The sequence below is a fragment of the Oryctolagus cuniculus genome, chromosome 3 (assembly GCF_051225735.1).
Source record: "Oryctolagus cuniculus isolate XC-2025 breed Fujian yellow rabbit chromosome 3, ASM5122573v1, whole genome shotgun sequence".
NCBI lineage: Eukaryota > Metazoa > Chordata > Mammalia > Lagomorpha > Leporidae > Oryctolagus > Oryctolagus cuniculus.
Window position 1 is genome coordinate 83,655,681 of NC_142869.1, and position 13,811 is coordinate 83,669,491.

Here is a 13,811-nt window from a genome sequence, read left to right on the forward strand (position 1 = left end):
ATAGTGCCTGAAATGTAATATATTGGAGAGAAATGGACATTTTGAGATTTGCTGATTGTTTACAGCTCTTGTCTCTCCATTGAGGAACAGGGTTTTTTCCCCCTCTTCATACTGTCTGTTGAACATTTTTACTTAGTGTAGGGTTAACTATATGATCATTAAGTAAACTGAAAACAGATCTTTGTAAAAACTAAGAATGGGAACGTGAGAGGGAGGAGGAGGAAGGTTTGGAGCATGGGCAGGAGGGAGGGTGAATATCACTATGTTCCTAAATCTATATAAATTAAATACATGAAACTCGTGTAACTTAAATAAGATTAAGAAAAAAAAAGCTGTGTGAAGAGACAAACATAGCATGGAGATTCATTCTGCTGGTGTGATCCCAAACAGAGGCATCGTGATCTGGGGTGAATGGTGGTGGCAGCAATTTCCCATTTATGCCACAGTATTATAGCTACTACCAGACCAGCTCTGGGATATGCTGTTCTGGGTGTGACTTTTGAATGCTTAATCCAGAACTTGCTTTTCTGCCCCTTCCAAGATTTTATGAACTATCTGAAATTCAGTTAATTAGTACTCCTTGCTTAAAATAACTGCTGTGTGCAACTAAAAACACTGCCGCAGATGATGTCAGGGTCCTGCTATGCTATTCTAACTGACCTGCTTACTGAGTGCAGGTCAAAAATGAGCAGCAGCCAGAATGAGTGATGACTCATCCCTGTCCTGGTCCAAGCTGGAATTGATCCTGCTGGCACAAAGGCTCTGTATTAGATCACCTTTAGGGCAGGCTGACCACAAAAAAAGAAAAAAAGTGTATCTATCAGTCACATGACCCAAAGGATTATATGCAGAGGAAAATAAATGCTTTCACCACCTAACAGTCTATCAGTGGCCACAAATGTAGTTTACTCTTATTTCTGAGATCATCTCAGGGGGTATGTCCTTGGTAATAGGGGATATAGCAGGTTGCTTCTTGGGCATTAGTGATCCCCACATAACACATTTCCCTGATCAGAGTTGAAAAACATTATAATTGGAGAAACTTGGATGTCCACTGTACCAAAGGAATTGGCAAGGATTCACTAGTTTCTGCCAGCTTATGGCATTTCTTCCTGAATGTCTTGGTGGGGTCAACTGTGCCATGCACCATCAGCATGATTAGTGTCAGTGATGAGTTCCTTGCATTACTGGCTTCTCTAGAGTCTCTGCAGCTGGGGGCATTCACAGAGAAGTTCCCTGTGGTTGACCATGGATATATTATCAGCAGAGGGAAGAGAGCTCTGAGCAACCAGAGGCTCAATGCCAGAGTGATTTTTGGTCACAGCAGCAGATGGCATTCCTCTAAACAGCTATATTGTGCTATCTGTGGCTCTTGGCAGGTAGCTAATTGAAATTCCTCAGGGTTTGGAGACTTGATGAATCTATGTATTAGCTCCAAGTAAAATATTCCAAGTATTCCTACTCTAAAAATGTCTTCATTTTTAAAGCATATTTGTTAGCAATGGGGTCTATTTTGTAAAGTTTAAAAGAGGCTGTATTTTTTAATGTTCTTTGTAATGAGAGCCTTATATTTCAGTGGCAAGTCATAATAACATCCACAAGATGTTTTGCAAATGAAGATACTTGGTCTAGAATATAGATGTTTGTATTTTACAGTGACTTTAGGCAATAAAACTTCAGGCAGCCACAATCTCAAGGACTGGATAAGAGGGAAAGTCACAATTTGGAGTTGGAAAGCCAGTTATTTTTAATACCAGTTAAAAATAAATACAGGCTATTAAAAATTTTAAATATGTCTGGTAGAACAGCATAGAGAATCTAGAAATAGATTCACACATCAAAAGTCAGCTGATTTTTAACAAAGATGCAAAGCTAATTCAATGGAAAATGGGTAGTCATTAAAAAATTATGTGAACCATTGAATATCCACACACAAGCATAAATCAGCATCAATACACACTTCATGTCACCAAATTAACTCAAAATGATTTATAGGAAAAATGTCCATACCACCCAAAGCAATTTACAAATTCAATGTGATTTCAATCAAATGCCAAGGGCACTTTTCTCAGATCCAGAAAAAAATTATGCTAAAATTCATATAGAAACCCAAGTCACCCTGAACTGCTAAAGCAATCTTAACAAAAACAAAGCCAAAGGCATCACAATACAAGATTTCAAGACAAACTACAGGGCAATTATAATCAAAACAACCTGGTACTGGTACAATAAAAATAGACATCTAGTCCACAGGAATAGAATAGAAACCTCACAAATTAATCCACATGTCTGCAACCAACTAATCTCTGACAAATGAGCCAAAATCAATCCCTGGAGAAAGGAAAGTCTCTTCAACAAATGGTGCTGGGAAAATTGGATGTCCACATGCAGAAGAATGAAACAAGACTTTGAGCTTACTCCTTATATAAAAAAATAATCACAAGGATCTAAATCTATGACCTGATTCAATTTGCCAGGGGAAAACACTGGGGAAACTCTGTAAGACATTGGCATAGGCGGACTTCTAGGATGAGACTCCAAAAATCATAGGCAGTAAAAGCAAAAGTAGACAAATGGGATTACATCAAACTCAGGAACTTCTGCATGGTAAAGGAAACACTCAATAAAGAGGCAAGTGACAGAATGGAAGAAAATATTTGTGAACTATGCAACTGATAAAGAATTAATATCCAGGATATGTAAAGAGCTCAAGACAGCAACAAAACAAAAAATTAAGAAATGGGCTAAGCATGAACAGGCATGTTTCAAAGGATGCAATACAAACGGCTAACAGACATGAAAAAATGTTCAGGATCGCTAGCCATTAGCGAAATGCAAATAAAAACCACAATGAGGTTTCACCTCACTCCAGGAATAGTTATCATCCAAAAATCAAAAAATAAATGCTGACAAAAATGTGAGGGGAAAAGGTACCTTAATTCACTGTTGGTGAGATTGTAAACCAGTACAACCATCAAGGAAGACAGAATGGAGACTCCTCACAAATCTGGACATAGATATACCATATGACCCAGCCTTCCTACTCCTGGGAATTTACCCAAATGAAATAAAATTAGCATATGAGTTATCTAACCCCTATGCTCATTGAAGCTCAATTCACCATAGCTAAGTATGGAATCAACCCAGATGTCCATCAACTGGATAAAGAAAATGTGTACACACACACCCACAAAATGGAGCACTGCTCAGCCATAAAAAATGAAATCCTCTTTTCTAACAAAATGGATATAATTCGAGACCATTATGCTTAGTGAAATAAGCTGGTCCCAAAAAGACAAATATCATGTTTTCTGATTTGTAGTAATTAATACAGAATACAAAAAATATAGAAGAATGAAAACTGTCCTCTTATGATTTGGTTATTGTTTAAAGCCCCTGTCTCTATTTCTGTGGAACAGTGTTTTTTCTGTTTTTCACTGAACACTATTGTTAGTGGCCTGTGATTATAAAGTGAATTGAAATGTTATTACCAAAATTAATGGCAGAAAAAAGAAGGAAGTAAGGGGTGTTTGAGGGAGGGAGGAAGAGAAGGATGTATGGTATCTTCTTAGAATTATATCTATGAAAGACATGAAATCTGACTGCTTTGTATGAATAAAAATTAAAAGCTAAAATCTATAAAACATAAGGATAGACAGCATAGACTAAAATATTCATGCCTTTGCATTTCCTAGACACTATGTCAAATGAACTATCTCTAGGTGAAAAAAATTGAAAAGTTTATGTGCTCAAAATTTTTGGAAGATTTTATTTGCATGTATCTCATAAAAATATTAGGAACATCATAATTCTTCCCACCATTCCCACCCTCTCACCCACTCTCCTACTCCTCTTCCTCCTACCTCTCCTGTTTAGTCTAAGAAAAATGGAATTAAAAAATTAAGAAAACTGTTCCTCTATGGCCTAGACAAGGGTTGTTCTATGTTATTGCTTCTTGAAGGTGATTTCGCTCCCCCCTTCCTCTTTCCTCTTCCTTCCTTCTGCTTTTCTGTTAGAAACTTCATTACCTTTAAAGAAGAACCCAAGGATGATACATCTTTTGTGAGCTCTTAGACATGACAATAACTTATGAGACATAATAATATCCTCCATTTAATAGACTAAAAGGAAATGATTCTTGAGAACAAGTTTTACTATTAAGTCTCATGATACAACTCTTTGTGGACAGAGGTCCTGCATGGGAAGTTACAGTGATTTTTGTTTATTTATCAAATAACACTATTATGTATGACATCAGTGATCACCCAAGGCTTTTGACATGTGCTGCCTTGGCTATGGAAGTCTTTTGGATCCACTAGCTCAACAAGGCCATAAACAAAGTGGAAGTTTTCTCTTCCCTTCAGAGAAAAGTACATCCTTATTTGGTAGCCACTTCTTTCTGCCTGGGTCTCACCCACAGGGGTTCATTTTGCCAGAGTGTCTTGGCTTTCCATACCTGAAATGCTTCCCCTGGGCTTTTCAGCCAGGCCAGAATGCCTTAAGGGCTGATTCTGAGGTCTGAATGCTACTTAAAGTGATTGTCATTCTATGAGTCTGCTATATGGACTGCTTCCCATGTTGGTGACTTTGTTCCTTTTTAATTCTATTATTATTTCCAAACACTTAGTCCTATTTATATGGTCACTTTACCACTTAATCCTATCTATTTGATCTTTATAACACTTAAGCTGCTATTTTTACCAGCCAGCTTAAGGGAATTTGGGGTCCCATGGTAAGTTGTTAAGCTGTACCCTTAGAAGTAAGATGTAGGAATATGTGTAGAACTTTACTGCTTTGCAGTTACAAACTTCATACATTTCACAGTTATAACTTTATGATCTTGGTAATTCTGGAAGACACTTATAATACAATAAGAAGACATGTTGTCCTCTAGAAGGAACTTCCTCCAGGTCTACCATGTAGGGGTAGGGGCCCAGGCACTTGGGATATCTTCTACTGCTTCTGCAGGTCATAGCAGAGAGCTGGATAGGAAGAGGAGCCGCCAGACATGAACCTTATGTGATGCTGGTGCCACAGCTCTGGCCCAGGAGTTCTTTATACTTTTAAAGATGTACTTGTCATATATGACATAGCAATCCTATTCACAGATGTTTGCTTATTCTTAATGAAAATGTATGTTGATCCCCAAACCTTTACATGGGCATTTATAGCAAGCTTACTTACAATTAATAAAATTGGAAGCATCACAAATGCCTTCAACCAGGGAAGGGATAAATAAACTGATAGTGCCCAACAACAGGATATTTACTCAGCAATAAAAAGCAATACATTATGAATACATATAATGACACAAATCTCAAGATGTATTACTTTAAGTGAAGAAAGTCATATACAAAAATGCTACATTTTACAAGATACTTTACAAAATTCCCTGAAATGGAATTAAGTATGTATTTTTCATGCAATACTATTTTGAAGCCTATGCATATGAGGCATCCTCAAAAACTCATGGAATGTATAGTATGGAAAATTTATGTGTGGGTTTTGATACCATTTATATGATCTTGCAAAGACAAAACTACAGGAACAAAAAGATCTGCGGATGCCAGGGCATCAAATGGAGGGATTTTCCCAGGCGTTAGGAAGGAGAGGACTACACTGATGCCCTTCATGCTTATTTCCAGGAATTGCATACTCTGGTCCAACTACTCCCATGACCCAGATCTTAACAATGGAGTCTATTCAAGCACTTGATATCCAGTCAAAATTAAGAGGGTATTACTATGACTAAAGAGAATAAATAAAAAGGTCAACTCAAAGACTCTCGCTGCAAGTTACAAGCAAGGAATTTGAGCAGTACCCGCCTCCCTAAGAAAAGGGAGATTACCTCTGCTTCAAGTGTCCAATACAATTCTGTACGGCCTCTTTTCTCCAAGAGCATCCAGGGCCCATTGAGCTTCATTCTCTGGCAAAGCTTTCTATGACTTTTTTTTTTCCCCAGGAAAAGTTCAGGGAAAAGGAAAGATTTGGTGTAATGGTAGCTGTTGTCCTTCGGTTTTTTCCTTCCTTCTGTATTCTTCTTCATTTGTGGTTCCCCTTCTACTTGCTCTGTGGTTGTTAAATATTTGTGAATAATTAAATAAAACTTCGCTTTGGGAACCAGTAGATTATAATATGTACACCATCAAATTATTAGAGAACATTGGAAAAACCCTGCAAGATATAGGTACCGGCAATGACTTCTTGGAAAACACCCCAGAAGCACAGGCAGTCAAAGCCAAAATTAACATTTGGGATTGCATCAAATTGAGAAGTTTCTGTACTGCAAAAGAAAAAGTCAGGAAAGTGAAGAGACAACCGACAGAATGGGAAAATATATTTGCAAACTATGCAACTGATAAAGGGTTGATAACCAGAATCTACAAAGAAATCAAGAAACTCCACAACATCAAAACAAACAACCCACTTAAGAGATGGGCCAAGGACCTCAATAGACATTTTTCAAAAGAGGAAATCCAAATGGCCAACAGGCACATGAAAAAATGTTCAAGATCACTAGCAATCAGGGAAATGCAAATCAAAACCACAATGAGGTTCCACCTCACTCCAGTTAGAATGGCTCACATTCAGAAATCTACCAACAATAAATGCTGGAGAGGATGTGGGGAAAAAGGGGCACTAACCCACTGTTGGTGGGAATGCAAACTGGTTAAGCCACTATGGAAGTCAGTCTGGAGATTCCTCAGAAACCTGAATGTAACCCTACCATTCAACCCAGCCATCCCACTCCTTGGAATTTACCCAAAGGAAATTAAATTGGCAAACAAAAAAGCTGTCTGCACATTAATGTTTATTGCAGCTCAATTCACAATAGCCAAGACCTGGAACCAACCCAAATGCCCATCAACAGTAGACTGGATAAAGAAATGATGGGACATGTACTCTATAGAATACTATACAGCAGTCAAAAACAACGAAACCCGGTCATTTGCAACAAGATGGAGGAATTTGGAAAACATCATGCTGAGTGAATTAAGCCAGTCCCAAAGGGACAAATATCATATGTTCTCCCTGATTGGCGACAACTAACTGAGCACCAAAGGGGAAACTTGTTGAAATGAAATGGACACTATGAGAAACAGTGACTTGATCAGCTCTTGTCCTGACGGTTGATGTACAATGTAATACTTTATCCATTACAGTATTTTTTTTTGTTCTAGTACCATTGGTTGAACACTGTAATTAACACACAATTATTCTTAGGTGTTTAAATTTTAACTGAAAAGTGATCCCTGTTAGGAATTTGGAAAACATTATGCTGAGTGAAATAAGCCAATCCCAAAGGGACAAATATCATATGTTCTCCCTGATCAGTGACAACTAACTGAGCACCAAAAAGGAAACCTGTTAAAGTGAAAATAACACTATGAGAAATGGTGACTAGATCAGCCCTCACCCTGACTGTTGATGAACAACTTGGTATGTTATCCCTCTTAGTATTTTTTTTTGTTTGTTCTACTTAATACTTTTGGTTGAATACTGTAATCAATACACAGTTATTCTTAAGTGTTGAAACTTAACTGAAAAGTGATCGCTGTTAAATATAAGAGTGGGAATAAGAGAGGGAAGAGATGTGCAATTCGGGACATGCTCAAACTGACTTACCTCAAAAGGTAGAGTTAGAAACATACCAGGGGATTCCAATTCAGTCCCATCAAGGTGGCATGTACCAATGCCATCTCACTAATCCCAGTGATCAATTTCTGTTCACAATTGATCGTAATGATAGGACTAAGAACCAAAGGGATCACATAAACAAGACTAGTGTCTGCAAATACTAGCTGATAGAATCAAAAAGGGAGAGAATGATCCAACATGGGAAGTGAGATACACAGCAGACCCATAGAATGGCAGATGTCCTAAACAGTACTCTGGCCTCATAATCAGCCCTTAAAGCATGCGGATCCGGCTGAAAAGTCCATGAGAGTATTTCAGGCATGGAAAGCCAAGATACTCTGGGAAAAAAAAACCCTAAATGAAAGATCTCCGCGAGTGAGATCCCAGTGGAAAGAACGGGTCATCAAAGAAGGAGGTACCTTTCTCTGAAGGGAGGAGAGAACTTCCACTTTGACCATGGCCTTGTCTAAATATGATCAGAGTCAGTGAACTCAGGGGGCTTCCATAGCCTTGGCTGCTCATGACAAGAGCCTAGGTTGATTACTGATGCCATAAACAAGAGTGTCAATTTGTTAAGTCAACAACAGGAGTCACTGTGCACTTACTCCTCATGTAGGATCTTTGTCCTTAGGGTGCTGTACATTGAGATTGAATGCTATAACTAGTACTCAAACAGTATTTTTCACTTTATGTTTCTGTGTGGGAGTAAACTGTTGACATATTTACTTAATGTATGCTAAACTGATCTTCTGTATGTAAAGAGAATCGAAAATGAATCTTGATGTGAATGGAAGGGGAGAGGGAGTGGGAAAGGGGAGGGTTGCGCGTGGGAGGGACGTTATGGGGGGGAAGACATTGTAATCCATAAGCTGCACTTTGGAAGTTTATATTCATTAAATAAAAGTTTAAAAAAATAAATAAAAGGACATGAGGAAAACAAAAAAAATCACTGTTTTTATAGGTCAGAAATGGTTATTAGCAATATCATATTGTGCAACCTAATATCTAGGTAGATGTGATGTACTGGCTTCTTTTACATTATAGGAGTCTGTGCATAATGGTATATTAACCATGCAACCTTCTCTAGATTTGCTGTTTCCATGTAGCACATTAGGTAGTGTCCCCAGTCCCCTGACACTGTGCCTGCGCCCCCTCTCCACAGTCTCATTTGCTACATATGATGTGAATGATTGTTTATTCTTGGGCTCTAAACATATGTAGGGAAAGGTCATCTTTACAATGTTAATGTCTCACACAAATCCTGATCTTTGCTGAGTAATCCATAAACACCAGCATTATTTGAATATACCATTGAGTGAGCTGTATGTGCGTCAAACCGTCTTTTAAAATGTGTGCTATAGGAGAAATCTTTTATAGCCATTTATGTTCTCTGATAATCTTTTTGTGTTTCAAATTGTTCACATTTGACTGTGATATTTTTTAAAATATTGCATTGTGAAATCTATTCATGGCAATCCCCATAGTTTTTATAACACCAGAGCTTATTCTGGTTTCTAAATATATTCTTCAACTAGAAGCTCAGCAGGAAGATGAATCTGCTTTTCGTAGCTGGCCTAGGTACCTGGACATTGTTTGATGGGAAACGTTAGGCAGTGAGTGAGGAGAAAATTACACAGAAAGACTCAAGTCTGGATTCCCTGCTCTTAGTTCTAGATGCCACAGGAAATCTTTAATCAAAGGATTTCAAGGTCCAGATTGATAGTTTGCAAGTGGACAGCTGAGTGTATCTTTTAAATGTATGATTTACTTTCATAAAACTTTATATGAAAATGGGAAATGGCCTAAACTAGGTACTGAAAGTAATCTTTGTTTTGATGCCTAGGGTATTCAGTACATTTCTACCTAGAGGAGCATGTAGTACTCTGTACACAGTGACCCGCTTAGCATTCGTTCCCAGACTGCTGCTCATAACCAAGTGGATTCCCATTAAAATACTTCTATTGTAAACCACTTGAGGAAATCCCCATTTTGTAAATGTGTGAAACAGTGTATATTGAATTTCTCCCATATTGTCTCATTATAGCAAATGTTTCATTTGGTGAGCGTGCCTTTCTGGAAGTTCGTTTTTGTGGCTGAGAGAGGCAGACTAGTGAAGGGAGAAAGCTCAACAAAAAATGAGAAAAGTGATCTGTCAGTGCCTGAGGCATTTATAATAAAGAGAAAAACATTTCTGGGCATGAAAGGATCATAAGAGACATGTTAAAAGTGATTCTTCTGGGCTCTCTGCCTATTTCTTTACTTTCTGCGAGATGGAATTTGTAAAAGACATATGTTGCATGTCTGAGTATTTGAAAATGGTACAAGTTGCTTGTTGCTAATATATCTAGTGATTTTTACAAAAACAGTGTCCTTTGTACAAGAGTACTTCAAAAGGTGTATGGAAAAACAAAATTTAATAAATGTTTTCATGCAGAAGATGTTGAAATTGATGCATTTTTTTCATAATATGCACTTTCCATGATTTAGTGAAGATTCCTTCATATACATGTTTTTTAAATTTAAATTTTAAAAAGATTTATTTATTTACTTGAAAGAGTTACACACAGAGAGAAGGAGAGGCAGAGAGAGGGAGGTCTTCTATCCACTGGTTCTAGGATCCAAGAGCTTCTTCCAGGTCTCCCACGTAGGCACAGGGGACAAAGGACTTGGGCCATCTTCTGCTTTCCCAGGCCATGATAGGGAGCTGGATTGGAAGTGGAGCAGCCAGGACTTGAACCGGTGCCCATATGTGATGCTGGCCACAGTGCCAGCCCCATATACATGGGTTTCTAAAAGCTTTTGCACCAAAATAAAAATCAGATTTTCATTCTGTTTTCCAGGAATTATTAACAAGTGAACTCACTATTTATTTATTTACTCATTTTGCTCACTCAACAAATACTTTTTGTTTAACTATAGTGTGCCAGGTCCTGGGCACAGAGGGATGAATAAGATGTCCTTAAGGACCACAGATTCCCATAGAAGAGACCTACATGTAAACATTGGATTAGTCTAGTGTGTGGTGAAGTATGTATAAAAATCATGGGAGCATAGAGGGAATGCTCAGAGCCCATCTGAGAGGGGCAGTAGCAGTAAACACTGGAAGAGGCCACCATTTGAACAAAATCTTCAAGTCTGAGAAGTTAGAGTATGTTCCAGGCCATGAAGACGTATGGGCCAGTCTTCCACAGATCAGGAACGTGTCAGGGCACAAAAGCACTTGGGTGGTGCTTCTTTCAAAATGTGGGGCAGCGGGAAATTGAGAGAAGGGCTGGAGAAGTTGGTATGTGCTAGGTCTTGCAGGGCCTTGTGTGAGGTGCCAAGCAGTGGGGTGTACATGTGTGATGAGGAGCCCTCAAAAAGCTTCTGCAGGAGACAGCCTGGTTTTAAGATGAGTCTGCTGGCTGGAGTGTCGGTGTACAGATGGATTTTATGGAGAGAGGCTTAGAGGACAAGATGGCCATTGGGTTTCCATTGCCATTGTCCAGCTGAAAGACGCCAGTAGTCTGAACAAGAGTGACGGTGATGGAGATGATGACACAGGGTGAAGGGGTATTTAGAAAATTAAATAGGCAGAACTGGGTGAGGATGAAGAAAGAGCCAATGTGCTTAGGTTTCTGCTTTTATTACTGGATGAGTAGACTTATTTATTCACTCAATGTTTAGTCAATGCTGAGTATCCTGATTAACAGGATTCTCAGCCAACTTCCATCCCCAAGCTTCCTCTCTGTGCCTTACCCTCCATATTGGTTTCTCACTTGGCCCTCCCAAGCGTACCACTCCGCCATGCTCTACCTTTTTCTCAACCATATGATATAGGTCAGCCCACCTGTTAACCTGAGACTGTCAGAGCCAACTTTTTTTTTTTTTTTTTTGACAGGCAGAGTTAGAGAGAGAGAGAGAGAGAGAGAGAGAGAGAAAGGTCTTCCTTTCCGTTGGTTCAACCCCCAAATGGCTGCTGCAGCCGGCATGCCGTGCCAATCTGAAGCCAGGAGCCAGGTGCTTCCTCCTGGTCTCCCATGCGGGTGCAGGGCCCAAGCACATGGGCCATCCTCCACTGCCTTCCTGGGCCACAGCAGAGAGCTAGACTGGAAGAGGAGCAACCAGGACAGAATCCGGCGCCCCAGCTGGGACTAGAACCTGGGGTGCTAGCATCGCAGGCGGAGGATTAGCCAAGTGAGCCGTGGCGCTGGCCCAGAACCAACTTTTGACAATAGTTTCCTTGGTTTTAAGCACTAGATGTATATCCTTCAACATAATTTAGGTTTACTCATTTGGATTTTTTTAAATGGATATCTAATTTTTTTTAACTTTTATTTAATGAATATAGTGAGATGGCATTGGTACATGCCACCTCGATGGGATTGGATTCGAATCCCCTGGTATGTTTCTAACTCTACTGTTTGAGGTAAGTCAGCTTGAGATGTCCCGAATTGCACATCTCTTCCCTCTCTTATTCCCACTCTTATATTTAACAGCGATCACTTTTCAGTTAAGTTTCAGCACTTAAAAAGAATTGTGTATTGATTACAGTATTCAACCAAAAGTATTAAGTAGAACAAACAAAAAAAATACTAAGAGGGATAACATATTAAGCTGCTCATCAACAGTTTGGATTTTTGTGAACAGAATCAAATAATTTCCATTGTTCCATACCCTTGCTAATGTGTATTTTCCAAAGTGCTGCATGTTTTGTGATTTTGTTGTAGTTTTAATTGTCAGTTCTGATTTCTAATTAAGTTGAGGAATTTTATCATGTTTAATGGCTGTTTAGATTTTGTCTTTGTGAAATTATCTGTTAAAGTCTTTAGCCTGTTTTCTTCCTGTGGGTTTGATCTTTTAAAAATATGGTACTTGTTCATTAAATATCTAAGTATTAGCTCTTTGGGAGTTATTTGTATTTCAGGCATGTTTTTCTAGTCAGTATCTCTCATTTTCATGTATCTTTCTATTAAGTTTTTAATTTTTTACATGATGGGTTATCAATCTTTTATGATTAGTGCTTTCATATGTTATGCAAAAAAATCTCTTCCACCTTTTAAAGGCATTAAACCTATTTTCATTTTAATTTCCTAAAACCTGATACTCTGGCCTGTGATCTACTTGAAAGTTTTTTTTTTTTTCCTAGTGGTATGAGTTAAGGAAGCAAATTTTATTCTTATTCATATGGGTACTCAGTTATCCTGGTGCCTTTTGTTGTAAGGTCTGTCTTTTCCCACAGCTTTGCAGTTCCATCTGTGCCTTAAGCCCAGGGTCTGTAAATGTGTGCATCTTTTTCTTGGCTCTCCATTTTGTTTCATTTGTGTACATGGAATCTGTGGGCCAACATTATCCTGCCTTAGTTATAACTTTGTAATAAGTGTGGATTTACCATAGGAACAAAACCAAAGTAGAAAGATTTGCTCTGTCTTACTAATTCTTAGAACTTCACATTACGTTTTAAAAACTGACAAATTCTAAGAAGGAAATCTTGTTGAGGGGTGCAACAAATACATTCATAAATTTGAACAAATGAAGAGCTTTACAAAATAAACCATACAAAATATGGTCTATGTTTTCACTTAGTTTTAATATTAATTTCTCATCACGTTTTATTGTCTTATATGTCTCTTGCTAGATTATTTCTACATTTTTATGCTATTGAAAATAACTTTAAAAAGTTTTATATCTAATTTTGCTAGAAAAATTGATTATATATTTTATATATATTATATTGATTTTATAAGTGAACTTGATATACTAAAATATGTAAAGTATTATCAATTCCAGTAGTTTACCTGTAAGTTATATTAAATCTATATATCAAATATCAAGGAGTGATAATTTTGTTTTCTAATGTTTATATCTTTTATTTATTTTTCTTACCTCTAATACTTTTTGACTAGAAGTGTTGGCTAAGGCTATCTTTGCCTTCTTCCTGATTTCAAAGAGAACATTTTTCTCTTTCAAATAAATAATAATTTTAAAAAGAGTTAAAGAGAGAGGGATAGATAGAAAGAGAAGTCTTCCATCTGCTAGTTCACACCCCAAGTGGCCGTAATGGCCAGGGCAGAGCCAGGCTGGAGCCAGGAGCAAGGAGCTTTGTCCAGGTCTCCCACGTGGGGTCAGGGACCCAAGCACTTGGGCCACCCTCTGCTGCTTTTCCCAGGCCATTAGCAGGGAGCTGGATTGGA

At 38.2% G+C, this 13,811-nt stretch overlaps 1 protein-coding gene across 4 annotated transcripts in view; it reads left to right on the top strand.

The window, feature by feature from the left end:
• The window catches only part of CCDC148 (coiled-coil domain containing 148), a 314,500-nt gene that overhangs the window by 162,263 nt on the left and 138,426 nt on the right, over positions 1 to 13,811 (top strand). The gene's annotated exons all lie outside the window — the stretch shown is intronic.